This window comes from Aotus nancymaae, unplaced genomic scaffold, assembly GCF_030222135.1.
Source record: "Aotus nancymaae isolate 86718 unplaced genomic scaffold, 86718_ANA_hifiasm-v0.15.2.pri h1tg000020l, whole genome shotgun sequence".
NCBI classification, from domain to species: Eukaryota; Metazoa; Chordata; class Mammalia; order Primates; family Aotidae; genus Aotus; species Aotus nancymaae.
In genome coordinates this window covers 29342569-29357605 of record NW_026988432.1, presented here as the reverse complement: position 1 = coordinate 29357605, position 15037 = coordinate 29342569, and the positions used below count along the sequence as shown (strand labels likewise).

The 15037-nt window shown below is 50.5% G+C and overlaps 1 protein-coding gene across 6 annotated transcripts in view; it reads right to left on the bottom strand.

The window, feature by feature from the left end:
- Positions 1 to 15037, bottom strand: part of ZBTB7C (zinc finger and BTB domain containing 7C) — a 372622-nt gene that overhangs the window by 35726 nt on the left and 321859 nt on the right. Inside the window, exon 1 of one of the 6 annotated variants that reach the window (XM_064379206.1) lies at positions 9323 to 9382. The exons of the other annotated variants lie outside the window; for them this stretch is intronic. The gene's annotated coding sequence lies outside the window, so the exon portion shown is untranslated. Of the gene's footprint in view, positions 1 to 9322; positions 9383 to 15037 lie in introns of those variants that run through there. 6 annotated transcript variants of the gene reach the window in all.

Genomic DNA, 15037 nt, shown 5'->3' with positions numbered 1-15037 from the left:
ACTTTGAATGACATAAATGTTGGGTATATCTGAATACCAGAGCCCTGCCGGAGATTCACAATGAATCAATCTCTGTCTCTGTTTCTCTCTCTCTCTCTCTCTGTCACACACACACACACACACACACACACACACACACACACACACACGCCTGAGGAAGCCCATAGTAAAGAAACCTGTTTAACTTTGTTGAACTCTGCATTTCTCGAACTTGTTTAATCTTTCTGCTTTGCCTAACACCTTTTAATATCCTGCAGAACTGGTGTGGCAAGCACACCTTCAGGGAATACTGGGGTAGAGTCATGCTTTCCAAACTTTTTCAGTCATGGAATTTGCAGAGAAACAATATTTTCATGGCACAAAGGAACTGGAGGGCTCTTAGGAGGGTGCTGGGCTGTTCAGTTGACAAGAGGGGTGAAGAGGCAAAGTCACTGGTGGGAAGCTCTGGACCAGAGGACAGAGCCCTCTGGGATATAAGCCTGGAGGTCTGACCTCTTTCCTTGGCTCTGGTGTGAAGCAGTCTCCATGAGGTCACACAGGTAGCTGTGGCATCCCAGGGCCTCCTCTGCTATACCACGCAGTTTCCCTCTAGGGCCCTTGGAGAAGTGGACTTATCAGAGGATGTATGCTTTCTGTTAACAGAAATGAGGGGGCAGAGTGGGGCAGCTCATCTTCCAATCCACCCCTCTCCCTGGAATTAGCTCAGGGTTGGGACTTGCCAGCTCTGCCCTCTGCTCGCCCCTCTTCCTCCTTCCCAACAAGTTCTGGATCCAGCCCCAGTAGGCAGTGCATGGAAGCTTCTTGTATGAGGAAGCCCACCCATTTGGAGGTCTTCTGTCTCTGCCATATGGAATCTGCTCTCTCCTTCATCTGCCAGCCGGGCATTGTCTCCTAACCTTCGGCTTCCGTGCTGTTCACCTCCTGAGGCCCCATAATCCTTGCTGGCATCCCTGCGGCCTGGGCTAGTGCCCACCTCGGCTCCACCAACCTTGGTTTGCGGCCCTATCTCCAGAGCCCCCATCTGCCCTCAGCCTGCCTCAGCCAGACTCTTTGGATCACAATCTCTGGCTAACATCACATGCATTTTTCAGAGGATCTGTACACCCCATGGATGTGGGTGCTGCCAAGCCCTGGGGGGTGGAGGTGGGGGTGATGTGTTTCTAACAAGATCAACCATTATAACTGGGCTTTGATTTAAAGTGAAATATATTTCACAAGCCATATTTAATGCTAAGCAAGAGGCGAGCATGCAGAGACCATAAGACCATATCTGTAGATTATGGCATTAAGTGTGCAAATGCAAGCAAAGATGAAGCAGCCACAAAATTATAGATAACAACGGGACCTGGATAGAAATCCAGGGAGCCGGCAGCTGCTGGGAGGCCTCCCAACTCTTCCCTCTACTTAGAGGCTGAGTCAATTTATAGCTTCCCCCTCCCCTGTTCCTGAGATCTTCAAATGCAAGTCTACAGGCCTGAGCAATGCTGGGCATGTTCACAGGTTCAGGAAAAGACACTTCTCCTTAAGCTCTCACTGTGCTGCCATTTGGAGTAGAGTGGAGGGACGTTCCGCTAGATGTCAGGAGTCTTGGGTTTAAGACCTAGCTCTATTCCCTGCCAAAATGCATGATTTGGAAAAGGTGGTTAGCCTCCTGGGGTCATAGCTTCCTTCTGTAAGTGAAGGAGCTGCATTTTACCTTGAAGATTGCTTCACGGTTTTATAATCTACAAGTCCATGATAAATAAAACTGCAATGGAGGAACCAGCTATGAAACTCCAGATGAGTTGTTGACCACTTCTCTATTTTCCTTATTTGTAAAATCAGGTGTACAATGGTTAATCTTACATATCAACTTGGCTAGGCCATGGTATCCAGATACTGGGTCAAGTAGAAATAGAGGGAGTTGTAAATTACCTTTAGAGAATATTAACATTTAAATCAGTAGACTTTCAGTAAAGCAGATGACCTTTCAGAATGTAGGTGGGCCTCATCCAATCAGTTGAAGGCCTTAAGAAAAGAAGACTGAGGTCCCCAGAGGAAAAGGTAACTCTGTGCCCAGACCCAAGCTGCAACATCAACTCTCCCCTAGGTCTTTAGTCTGCTAGCCTGCCCTGTAGATTTTGGGCTTGCCAGCCCTTACAATCACATGAGCCAATTCTGTAAAATTAATCAATCTCTCTCTCTCTCTCTCTCTCCCCCCCCCCTCCTCTCTCTCTCTCTCTCTCCTCTCTCTCCTCTCCTCTCTCCCTCCCTCCCTCTCCACCTTTCCACCTCTCCATCCTATTGGTTCTGCTTCTCTGGAGAAATCTGACTAATACAACTTGGTTAAATGAAGTCAGTGGCACTCAATCTTGAGCCTTGTAAGTCTTAACCCAGGCTGCACATCAGACACCTCATAAGCTGTTCAACAACAACAACAACAAGAACAAAACCACCAGCATCTAGACCACAACCCCAGACAAGCTGAATTAGACTCTCTGGGAATGGGGCCTGGGCATAAGTGTTTAAAAACTCCCCAGGCCTCCCCATGTGCAACCCAGGCTGAGGAGCATGGCTGCCCAGAGGAAACAAGTCACTTTGGAGCTTACTAGAAATGCAAATTCCCTGGTCCCACCCAGGACCTATGAATCAGAACCTTTGGGTGGGCTCCTGGCATCTCCAGACTTAACAAGCTCCCCAGCACATTGATCAGCTGCTCTCCAAAGTTTGAGAGTTCTGAGCATGGACCATCTCTCAAGGCCCTTTTCACTTTCACAATGTGCACAGCATTATGGTCAGAACTTGGGGGCCAGAATATACTGTCTCCTCTCAGGAGGGGGCCAAGGACATCGCAGCGGGAGAAACCAGCAGGGCCCCATGATTTGGGAAGAGATCAAGCTCTTTCCAGAGCTTATAGAGCGAGATGAACTCAGCATCCTCCCAGTCTCCACTAAGGGCACGCAGCACCTGCCAGGTAGGTCGCTTCCGCTCCTGGAGGGTACATGCGGCCTCCCACCACCTTGGCATCCCCGGCCCATGGCAGCCAGGGCAGGGCACAGAGTAGGTGCTCATGCATTTCTGTTGCTGGATTGACTGAATCAATGAGCACAGTGTCCCACAGTCACTGGGCCCACCCTTGTCCAGGTGTTCCTGTGGGTGGCACGCCTCTCACCTTTCTCAATTCTCACCACGGTCGGAAAATGCCCTTCCCTTCCTTGTTGTTTGATCTCCTAGGCATTCTCCATGGTCCAGCTGACACCCTCTCCCTTTGAAAGATCTCTCGATGCTTCTCTTCCCTCTGCTGTCTCTTATCACTACTCCTGACCAGATTTACAGTCAAGCCCAGAGAGCTGCCTCATGTGGTCCTTGAGTTGTTTCTCCCTTTCTTCTGTCTTCCCCTAGACTGTGAGCAGACAGAGGACAGGCTGGGCATGTGGCAGGAAGCTGTGAGAGCTTGAGAGCTCATAAAACATGCCCAAGACATCTGCACTTTGTGGTTCAACAGAAGTCCAAGAAAGCAAGTCGGGCTCCTCTATCCTCTCCCACCCCCTCCCCATGTATTTGGAGCTTCTGTTACCAGAAGCAAGGCCTTGTGCTATATCTACATCATCTTAGACCCTGTTCCTTCCAATTCCAGGGCTATGCTCTTAACCGCTGGAGTATAAGCCTCCTCACTGCACTGCGAGTGGAACAGAGGAAGGGTGTTTTCGTCTTTGAGAAAGAAAGGCAAGGATGAAGGGCAGGATTTGAGCCACGGTCGTAGATCAGAAAGAAGATCTGGTAACAGGCTTAGGGAGCAAAATGGTAGGGAAATGGCTTCAGGGGAGTCAGGCCTGGCCCCTGGAGAGGGAGAAGAGGGAAGGGCTAGGCTCGTTATGCACATGCTGTCCATGGGGCCTGGCAAGATTCCTGGAATCACCAGCGTGTTTCACAGGTGAGGCTACTGAGGCTCACAGAGCTGAAGTAACTCACCTCAAGCATCCGTGCTCTTGTGTGGCAGAGCCAGAAGTCAAGTGTAGGTCTCTGTGACCTCGAGCGGCACCAAAGTGAGTATCAAAAAGGCAGAAAGGGACTTATCCCTTCATTCACTCAGCAAAAGCATGTTAAGCAGGTCTGTGTGCCCGGCATTGCTAAACACATAGCAGAGAATAAAAGTGTCAGCCACAATGACTTCACAGCCTAGTGACTGAGGAGTGAAATGCTTTAGGCCATGGCGTCCTGGAGGGTGACTGCCTGCCCTATCTCGAGTCATCCTCACCAAAGCTTTGTACCCTGAATCCCAGCTGTAGGCTGGTCTCTGGTCTTCAGCTATGAAAGCCATTCAGATACTGCCATCCAATGGTGCCATCTGGAGAAAAGGATTGGTGCTACCTTGCTGGTCCAGGTCAAGAGGAGCAGGAGAAAGAAGGGGAGGAAGACTACCCTCATCTCAGTGGATATTTGCTGAGGGCCTCAGCAAAGCTGGGAAGAGCTTGCTCCATTTCACTGTGAGTGCCACGCCTTTTCCAGCACAGGGTTCTCCTAGAGGAGGGAAATCCCCCATCTGAAATAGTGCCAAGGAGGCCATAGTTTGCATCTACACTCCCCATTCATTGCTTCCTCAAACATCTGCAGGGACTAGAAGCCCAGTAAAGCCACTAAGAGTGATAGGCATCTGTGCCTGTTGTGGGAGGGAATGCAAACATGCCATTCTTTAGTACAAGAAGAAACTATAGATCCAGCCCACCCCATCCTGCCCTTCCCATGTTTCTGCTCTGATCCTTTCCTTAGCTTCCTTTTGAGGCTGGGTTTCCCTCCCTTTCCCCACTGACCGGCCCCTGTGGTCCCAGCCAATCTCAAAACCCAGCCCAACGCAGCAAAAATTCTCGTCAGATCACACGTTGAGATTTCAGGTTCAGAAATCACTTCAGGTTGTATCCACTTTTCCCCAGCAGAGTCTAAGGTTCTGAAGGGGAAGGAGCATGCCATACTGCTTTTCATATCTATAGCGCAGTGCCTAGTACATAGGAGGAACTTAATATGTGTATGATGAATGACAGTTTCACAACAGCTATGGATTTCCAGAGACTTCAGATGCAATAGAACATACTTTACACAAAGGTACCACCACAGGTACTATTTAGCAGATCCGGGGGGTATTGTGATTACCCAAGGGTCCTCTTTAGGAACATAATGATGACATTAGAGTATCTAAAACACTGGTCATTTGTAATTTTGAGTAAAGAAGCATCGATAACTCAACAACAGAAAAACCCCAACAACTCCACTCAAAACTGGTTAAAGCACTTCAACAGACTTTTCTCTAAAGAAGACATACAGATGGCCAGTAAGCACATGAACAGATACTCAACATCACTATCTATTAGGGAAGTGTAAATCAAAACTACAATGAAATACCATCTCATATCCATTAGGAGGGCTACTGTCAAACAAACTACATAACAAGCATTGCTGAGGATGTAGAGAAACTGGAACCCTTGTGCCCGGCTGGTAGGAATATAAAACGCTGCAGCTGCTGTGGCAAACACTAGGGAGGTTCCTCAAAAAATCAGACGTGGGATTACCATATGATCCAGCAATTCTACGTTTGAGTACATAACCAAAATAAATTAGAAGCAAGGACTCAAACAGATATTTGTACAACCATATTCATAGCATTATTCTTACTAGCTCAAAGATGGTAACAACCCAAAGTCCATCAGTGGACGAATGGGGAAACCAAAGGTGATGTATACACGTAACAGAACATCATTCAGCCTTAAAAAGGAAGGAAATTCCAACACCTGCTACCACGTGGGTGAACCTGGAGGATATCAGGCGTGTCAGGTATAAAAGGACAGACGCTGATTCCGCTTACGTGAAGTACCTGGAATAGTCCAATTCATAGAGATGGTAGAATGGTGGTTACTCAGAAACGGGGGGAGGGAGGTGTAGGGAGTTCGTATTTAATGGGAACAGAGTTTTATTTGGGATACTAAAGAAGTTCTGGAGATGGCTAGTGGTGATGTTTGTATTATACTGTGAACATACACTTAATGGTACTGAATTATATATCTAAATGGTGAATCTTGTGTTATGTATAATTTTACCACAAATGAATGAATGAATGGATGGACAAAGAATGACTGTCTCTTTGAGGCTGCACAGGGTATGAGGAAAGCATTGACTATTGGAAACTGACAGCCATGATTTCTAGTCCTAGCTGTGTGAAACGGAGTTGACACTTTGCTTCTCTGAATTTCAAGTTTATCATCTGTAAAATGGGGTAAGAGGACCCCAAACGGGGGTAAAAATATCCATGCTACAAAAGGGAGTCGTCAAGGGTTAAATGAGATGATGCCTATGAAGCCTGGAGCCCAGGGCCAGGAGAATCCTCTGACCTCTCACCCTTCCCCACTTCTCCCTGGGTGGCTGCATCCATTGGCCAGGTTGGCCTCAGGTGCCAACCCCAGCTCACCTTTCCCAGGCCGATCTGCAGCCTCCTTTCCATGTCCTGCTCCTGAAGGAGGGTCGCCAGCTCCCTGAGACTCAACAGACAGACACAGGGGCAGCAGGCCAAGCTTCACAGTGTCTCCCCCGGGTGCTTGCAACAAGCAAACAAGCAAAGACTGAAATGGGGAAGGTAGAGTTTCACGCTCTGTGGGAAGTTTGTGGCGGAGATATTTTTAGGAGGGGAGAAGGTGGGAGATATTTTTAGGATGGGATGCTTTTCCCATTGCTCCTTCAATCCCACCTCCCTGTGGGGAACGGAGGAAAGGTGGCGCTGAGAACCGCCTGTGATGGGGGAGGCAGCCGGCACTAATGGGGAGGGGGAAGACGCTCTCCGCTTTGTCCTTGGGCTGGGACCCCAGATGTTTGACCCTAGCCAGTCCCCTGCTGGCCTCCCTCACAGAGTCACTTCCCTTTTGGGAATGCAGCCTGGAGTTCCCTTCCCCCTCCAGGCCACAGCCCCACTCTCCCTTAGGATGACCTGAAAGGGAAGTTTATAAGAGGAAAAGGAATGAACGGGATCCTATTTAACAGCACATACTGGGCGGAGGAGCTTCCTGACAGGAACCAATGTGGAAACCAGGCCCAGTTTGGCCCTGGAAAACTGGTTTGGCTCAGAACTGGCCAGAGTGGACAGGAGACCTCGGCAGCTGCACGTCGCAATTAAACTGGACTTGTCCGACTTCGCTCTCTTTCTTGTCCCCTCTAAGCAAGCAGACACTATAATAATCCGTACACCGCAGGGGGTGTGCAGATTATTTTTTTAAGTCTAGGGGAAAGAAACCCCACCCTCATTTAGGTCACAGAGACATGAAGGGCTACTGGCTGTGCTCGGCAAATCAGGAACAGATGTAGGCAGCGGAGCGGGGCCAGGCGAGCAGAGCTGCTGCCACTAGGCGCCCGGCCTGAGTCACCCAGGCGGGGAAGGCGGGCAGCAGTGGGCAGGGGGTGGCGGTCTTTATTCGCGGGCTTGGGTGTGGGGTGCAGGAAACAATGCGAACCGAAGAGTCCCCGGGGCTGGGACAGGCGCAGGGCTGCGGGCAGGTACGGACAGGCTCCCAGCAGCTGCTCTTCTGGGCCAAAGGATTAAAACAGGCCCTGAGTCTCAACAGGGAGAAGGCTCTGCTCCTCCCTCGGCCTCTTCTTCTCCTTCCCCTGCCCTCCCTCTCCCTCCACCCAAGGACACCTCACCATTCCTTATTTCCAGGGCTAAGTCTGGCTGTGGCTGGCAGGCTGGCCTCCGCCCAGGCTCTGCAACCCCTCTCTTTAAGGGCCAGGTTGTCCTGTGGCTGGCGGCTACCAGGAGAGACCTGGGGTAGGCATTTCAGCCCTTGCTCCCTGAGTTCCTGCACGAGGCTGTACCCCCTCTCCTCAGTTCTCTTTTCTCTCCTCACTCTGATTTGTCTCCTGCAGACTTCCCCAAAAATACAACTCCTCAGGGCAAAGACCCTGTTCCTGCCCCTCAGGCCCCAGTCGGGTCTGCAGTGGGTATTCAGTCCTCATTACAAGCTTTTCATTTTTGAGACAGAGTCCCACTCTACCGCCCAGGCTGGAGTGCAGTGGCACGATCTCTGCTCACTCTTATCTTCACTTCCTGGGTTCAAGCAATTCTCCTGCCTCAGCCTCCTGAGTAGCTGGGACTACAGGCACCCACCACCATGTCTGGCTAATTTTTGTATTTTTAGTGGAAACAGGGTTTCACCATATTGGTCAGGCTGGTCTCGAACTCCTGACCTCAGGTGATCTGCCGCCTCGGCCTCCCAAAGTTCTGGGATTACAGGTATGAGCCACCGTGCCTGGCCCATTATGACCTTTTCTAAGGTCACCCTCCACCCAGGGTTGGGGGTATGGTCATTCCTGAGATATTGCTTTTTCCTTCACATAACACAGCCCTTCGCATGTGAGGAGCAGGGACCTCCCCTGTGTCCGTGGCCCTCGGGCCTGGCACACAGCAGGTGCTCAGCAGGGAACTATCAGAGGAATAATGAGCACCACTGGGCACCAAGGGACCCATCAGAGAGAGCCCAGCAGCCCAGAACCACGCAGCCCTGTGTGGGCAGCTGTGTGCCGAGGCTGCGTCCTCGCACCTTGCTTGTGTGAAAAGGAGGACTTTCATGATACCCTCAGGCCAACTGCAGACAGAACCCTGGGACAGAGTGACCCGGTGTTTCCAGCCCCTACAAGCTCTCCAGTGACGGGATGAAGAGAAGAGTAAGGGCCTCTTCTCAAAGGTGCTCTCTATGGCCAAGCATAGAAAACAGAAATCAAAGCATTTTTTAGCTGGATGGTTCCAGAGCTCTGTAGCCTGGCAAACACAGAGGGAAAATAGCAGGATCAAGGATGCTTGGCTCAAAGGGACGGACACCCAGCTCTCCTGCTGTCCAGGGTCCTTTCCATTCAGTGATGTTTTTGTGATGGGTCACATACTTATTAACATACTGGCACCTTCTGTTTTTGAATTCTCAAATTTCCCTTGATCCTTTGACTCCTCTAGTTAATTGAACTCACATCTTTGCCAGCATCGAAATAGGTCATCTACGGAAGGGCGCAGAGAAGAGGGAGGTGGCACAAGGTACAAGGAGAGAAAAGAGGCATCTGACAACGTCCCCAGGAGACAGGCCTCCGTGCGTTTTCTCAACTCTGCCTCTCCCACCCCCAGTGCTACCAGCATTAGCATGACGAGGTATGCATTTGAGCTCCATCCATGTGCTGGGGAGATGACACTGCCCAAGAGCTCCTCAAGACATACTGGCTGCCACCTGGTCATTTCTCCCCTCCCAAATGCCCTTCCTGTTCTATGAGAGAGAAAGAACACAAGCTCTCCAGTCTTAGCTGCAGCTCTTCCCATTCTTACCCGGAGAGACTGGTGATGCGACAGACAGCTTCGAGCCCAGTGCCCAACAAGGAGAAGCCAGACGGAAATGGCAACAGCCAGCCCGGAGAGGAAGAGCATGCTAGAACCTCCACATGATCTGTTTGATGCCTGGAGTTCCAGGAAGCACAGAGCAGGCCTTCTTCCCTCACTGAGGGCTTGGCTGAGATCATCGGCTCAGCGATTACAGTTTTGGGTTGATTGATTCCCCCTCCTGCCTCCCCACTCCCAGGATGGCATCTGAGGGCTTCCCTGGAAGCTGCAGAAGACCAAGAACTCTCAGGCCTGTTTCCAGGTGGAGGAGGGGTAGGTGACTCCTTTCTACCTCTCCCCAGGTGGAAAGGGAGCAATGACCCGACACAGGTCAGTGTAGTCCTCCCTGCAGCTGAAAGGGAGAGTGTTCAGGTTAAACAGAGGGGCCTTCAGAGGCCCCACCTGCTCTGTCCACTAATCTCCCAGCACGTGCAGAAATCAGAAACACAGTTGAAGACGTCCCATCCTCCCAAACCCGCTCTCCTAGGAGCTCCCAGCTCTGCTCTCAGGCTGAACATATAATCCATCTACGTGCACCTAAGAGAGCGCCTCTTGGCACACACTACTGGGTGCCAAAGAAATGTTTGCTCCCTCACTTCACCCTCCCTTAACTCGTTCCTCCCCAGCGCCTGCTCAGGCAAATTCAGCAAATGCCTATGGAATGAACACCTTCTATGGGACGGGCTCTGGGCAAGGTGCTACAGGAATGAAAAATAAACTTGTTTCTTGTCCCCAAGGCAGACGATAATGGGGCCCCACTAAATGAGCTGCTTCTATGTTCTTAGTGCCTTGTGAGGCACTTTACTCCTGTGACCTGACTTTAGTTTTCACAGCAATGCTAGGTGGCAGCTAATCAGTCTTTCAAATTTATTTATGAGGAGACTGAAACTCAAAGAGTGAAGAAAGGCATTGACAGTCTTATAGTTGCAACAGGTTCTTCATAAATAACCACAAGGTTTAATGTGGTAAGAACCTAGAAAAGAAAAACGGGAAGTGCCGGGTGCCCAGAGGAGGGGAGGAGGAGGGGAGTGGGGGGTTTCCAATGGGCAGAAGGCCGCCAGCAGTTCTATATCCAGGCTATATCTAGGACACTGATCCCAAATAGAAAAGCAATTTTTAAATATCTAGTACACTGACCCCAAATATTCTCTGCTTTCCAAGCACCTTGCCAGCCTGAGATTGTGGTTGAGTGGTTGCCCACACAACTAATTTCCAGAGCAGAGAGGATGTAAGAACTCCATAGGCAGGGAGCAGGGTGAGGGGCTCTGGGCTTCGCAGGAGCCTAGTTCAAATTACTGATGAGCTTTGTCCTCTCGACCCACGGAGCCCTTGGGACAGCTACTACAAGGGCTCCACAGGGAACCCTCTGGATTTGCATGTTGGAGCCAGGGGTCCCAAAATGCACTGCTCTGCGGAGAACTCATGGGATTGCAGGAGAATGCACTCCCTACACCCTGTTCAAGGCCCTGACCATGATCCCTTTTCCAACAAATCTAATTAAATCAAGGAAGAAGCTTCAATTAAGTACTAACCTGGCTTGAACACTTCTCCTTAACTTCCTACACGTTTCTGAACTTGGCCAAGACAACACCTAAGTTCCCTTCCAGCAAAGGTCACAGGAACAGAATAGAAAGAAATGCATGAAATATTGTTATATGGGGAAAAAAAAAGCATTTCCTCCTCTACTGTTTTTTCTTATTCTAAAGGCAATACAGGCGCTCTTAAAAAATCAGAAAATCCTGTGGGGTGGGGTGGAGGAAATAAGATGTTGGCTAGAGGGTACAAATTTCCAGTTATGAGTAAGTTCTGGAGACCTAATAAAGATCATGGTGACTATAAAGTAATAATGTATGGTATACTTGAAACTTAAATATTCTCCACACATACACAAGGTAACTATGTGAGTGGAGGTGGCAGTGAAGAGGGTGAGATGGGGGTGGTGCTTAAAAACACCCTACTGGTGGTGATTCAATATGGAACGCCCCCAATATGCTCACACCCCAAACTCCCTGTCATTGAGAATCCCTGCAATAAACACATAAACCCAGGAATCGAGGAAGGGCGTGTGGGGCACACCCCACCCAACTTGGCGAGTCTGAGCTTAGTATAGGGCCTGGCGTGGTGGAGCTGCTTAAGACACTTGTTGAATGAATGAACAGAGAAGTGAAGTGACAAAGTACAGTCAGGGCACACGGAAGGTCACCAAAGAGGACAGTTGCTCCCAGTCATAGATGCACAAGTGGAAGTTGGGGAAAGTGAACCCCCAAAGATACAACCACTGAATGTGGTGGCAGCGAAATTTGATGAACACTCCATGAGTGCCCAGGCATTGTGTCACCTCGTCCTCACCATCTGAGTTGGGTCTTATCATCACCACCTCTCAGCAGGCAGGGGCAGGACTCAGGCCTGCTGGTTCCCTGGTTATAGGGGTAAGGTGCTGGGGAGGACCCACCACGAAGCTCTTTCAGTCCCTTAGACTCCCCAGCTCACCTGGCTGGGCTCCAGCTTGAGTTTAAGCTATGTCTACATAGAATTAGAGGGGGCCAGGGCACATCAAGGAGAGTCTGGGGGGCAGGCAGCCAAGCATCTGTTGCAAGAAGGAGCAAGCTGTCCCCGCACCATGACTCTCCCCAAGGCAGATGGGAGTCGAAGGCCAGAAGCTAGAGCCTCAGACCCCTCAGGGCTGGAGGTGATGGGAGATTTGGGGCTAGCTGGATTTTGTCACTAAGATGGCCCTCTGGCTTATCTTGTGTAATTCCAATACCCATTCATTCATTCACTCATTCAGTTATACAACACATAATTCTCAAACTCCTGCAATATATCAGGGCTTGTACAATGGAAGGGATCCTACTGGGAGAGAGCCCAGGAAAATCCAAAGTCTCTGTGTTTCTAACATCTCCGAGACACACATGCAAGGCTCCTTTGGTGGAAGCATGAAGGTGGGAAAGTACAGCTGTCTGACTCTGCAGAGAACATGGTGCGACCCCACCTCTGCTGCCCCTGAGGGCATGTCTTAGGGGTGGGCAGGGCACCCTCAACCTTGGTACTGGCACCTTGGCCCCCACTCCAAGGGCAGCAGCAGGTCAGCCTTGAGGGCATCGGTGCAGCAGGCCCAGCATGAGAAGAGCGAGTTGGGTATACCGGGGAGCAGTCGTGAGATGCTTGGGGGCTCTAAGGGTTGTGGTGAGCACTGCCCCGACCAAGTGAAAGCTACAGGAGAACCTGCATTCTCACACCAGAGTGGTAGAGAGAGCCACTAATTTCCAAAGCAGAGAAGGTGCAAGAACCCCATATGCAGGTCGCAGGGTGAGGGGCTCTGGGCTTGGCAGGAGCTTAGTTCAACTAAATGATGGACTGTCCTCTTGATCCATGGAGCCCATGAAATTATACAACATGTAACCTTTTGTGTCTGGCTTCTTTCACTAGCATGATGTTTTCCAGGTACATCAACGTTACAGCATGTTTAGTGCTTCATTCCTTTTTAATGGCTGAATAATATTCCATTGAATGCATATATCACAATTTGTTCATTCCTTCATTCACTGATGGACATTTGGTCTGGTTTTGACTATTGTGAATAGTGCTGCTGTGAATGTTGATGTACCCATTTTCATTTATTTTGGGTATATGCCTAGGAGTGGAATTGCTACAGGGAATTATAGAACTTCTAGAGCTGGAGTGAACTTAAAGGTTAATTATTCCAATTTTACAGACAGGGAAACTGAGGCCTCAGAATGCTATCTGCCCTGCTTGGGATCACACATGCATCAACGTATGAAGTATGGCCGGATGCCAAGGTGCCAGTGGCGCTTTTCATTTCAACCACAGGTAAGTCATGATTCATCACCCTTATTGTGGGGTCCACCGTACCCAACACAGGGTCTCTTGCACATAGTAGGCACCAAATATTTGTTGAATACGTGAAATAAAACATTTATACCCAATTTTTTGAAGTAGTACCCATTCTGGATAGGGAGGCACCCATGATCCCATCTCAGAGATTCAAAGAATCTTACAGAACAAAGGGTCAGAATAAATGGGTCCAGAGTCACCTCTTTGAAGGAGACAAACTCAGCTGCAGTGGGATAGCGGGGTGCTGGCCACCTCACCTCCTAACCCGTCCCCTCCTGGCTGTGTCAGCACCTCCACGCCAAAGCACAGAGTATGAAGCTGGCTGGGCTTTAGGGGCCACAATGGCCCAAGGAGAAGGCAGCCAGTTCACCCCTTAGAGCCCCTCCGGACCCACACTCTCAGCGGAAGTGCCCTCACAAAGGGGAAGGGGAAGGCTTCAGCCCACTCGACAGACCAGTGGTGCCCTTGGGCCCTTGTGGTGCTGCCATTCCACTTCGTGGGGCATGATGTGGCCTCCAGGACCTGCTTCCTGTGCTGCTACAGGGGAGTTGGGGAAGGGGGACATGGTTCCACTTCCTGGGGGACTGAGCAGTAGCACCTCAGCAGGCAAGAATGGCTAGTCCGTGGGCCAGCGGACGAGTGTCCAGGGACTGCAGGGCATGGGGAGCCACCTCCTCAGCCTTCCACTCCTCTGACAGCAGCACACGAGGCTGTGCTAACGACGCCACTGCTTCTCAGGCACAGGGAGCTGACCTTACCACACACTGGCAAGCCCCTGACAGTAGAATGGGGTCTTTGGGGCATGCTGGTGGTGGACTGACATTCAGTGTCTCCATCAGCCAGGGGATGACTGCTCCGATGGGATCAGCCCTGCATGGGGTACAAGGGCTTCTGAGCCAGCCTGCTGTCACCCTTAACACTTCAGGCACCTCAGCCCGCACCGTCTTGATTCCTGTTTCCGACCTCTCTAGTACCTGGACAGACCTGTGTGTGACTCTAGATGTCTGAGCGCAGACAGCACCCTGCCAGATTCAAGTCACCCGCAAGCGACACAGGATTTGGGTGTTCACTTGCACCCTTCCATTTCACATCCTTTTTTCTCTGTAGGTCCCAGTGTAAGCCCACATTTTTCATGTACTGACTCTCATTAAGGCGAAGCTAAGAGAGCCACAAACAGCACTCTAATGAATATACACGACAGAAGGAGCAGGCACCTGGAATCTCCAATTCCCAGGCATCGTTCTGTTTCCCATCTAACCCGTCTCTCCTTGCCTGGCCTTGACAAGCCGTTTCACCTCTGTGGGCTACGTTCCTGCATCTGTAAAGGAAGGAATGGTCTCTGCACTTTCCCTTCAAGCTCTGAAGCGCCCTCACACAGGATATATTACATGGGTTTGTGGCTGATGTGGCACCACGTGATGTGAATTGAGTTGTCCTGACATACCAGCCACGGTGAGCTTGGCTGGTCCCGCCAGGGCTGCACACAGTGAGGCCTGGGCAACCCCAGGGCCCCAGGCTTCTCCTGGGCCTGGCTGCCCACCTGCTCATCTTTCTCCCTCTGCCCCTGCCACTCCAGAGAGCCCAGGTGAGCCCACATGCTTCCTGCCTTTTCTCCCCACTCGAGATTTGTGCGTTCTTTCCTCATTTGCCCCTGGTTTAATCTCTCTCATCAAGCATCACTGAAATTTCCCTGGGAGCCTCACACTGGGCGGCCATACAGCTCTCCCTGCAAAGACACCATGGAGCTTCTCCCATTACCTAGGGTACATTCCTTGCAATGGATGAACAACAAAAGCTAAAATTTGTTTT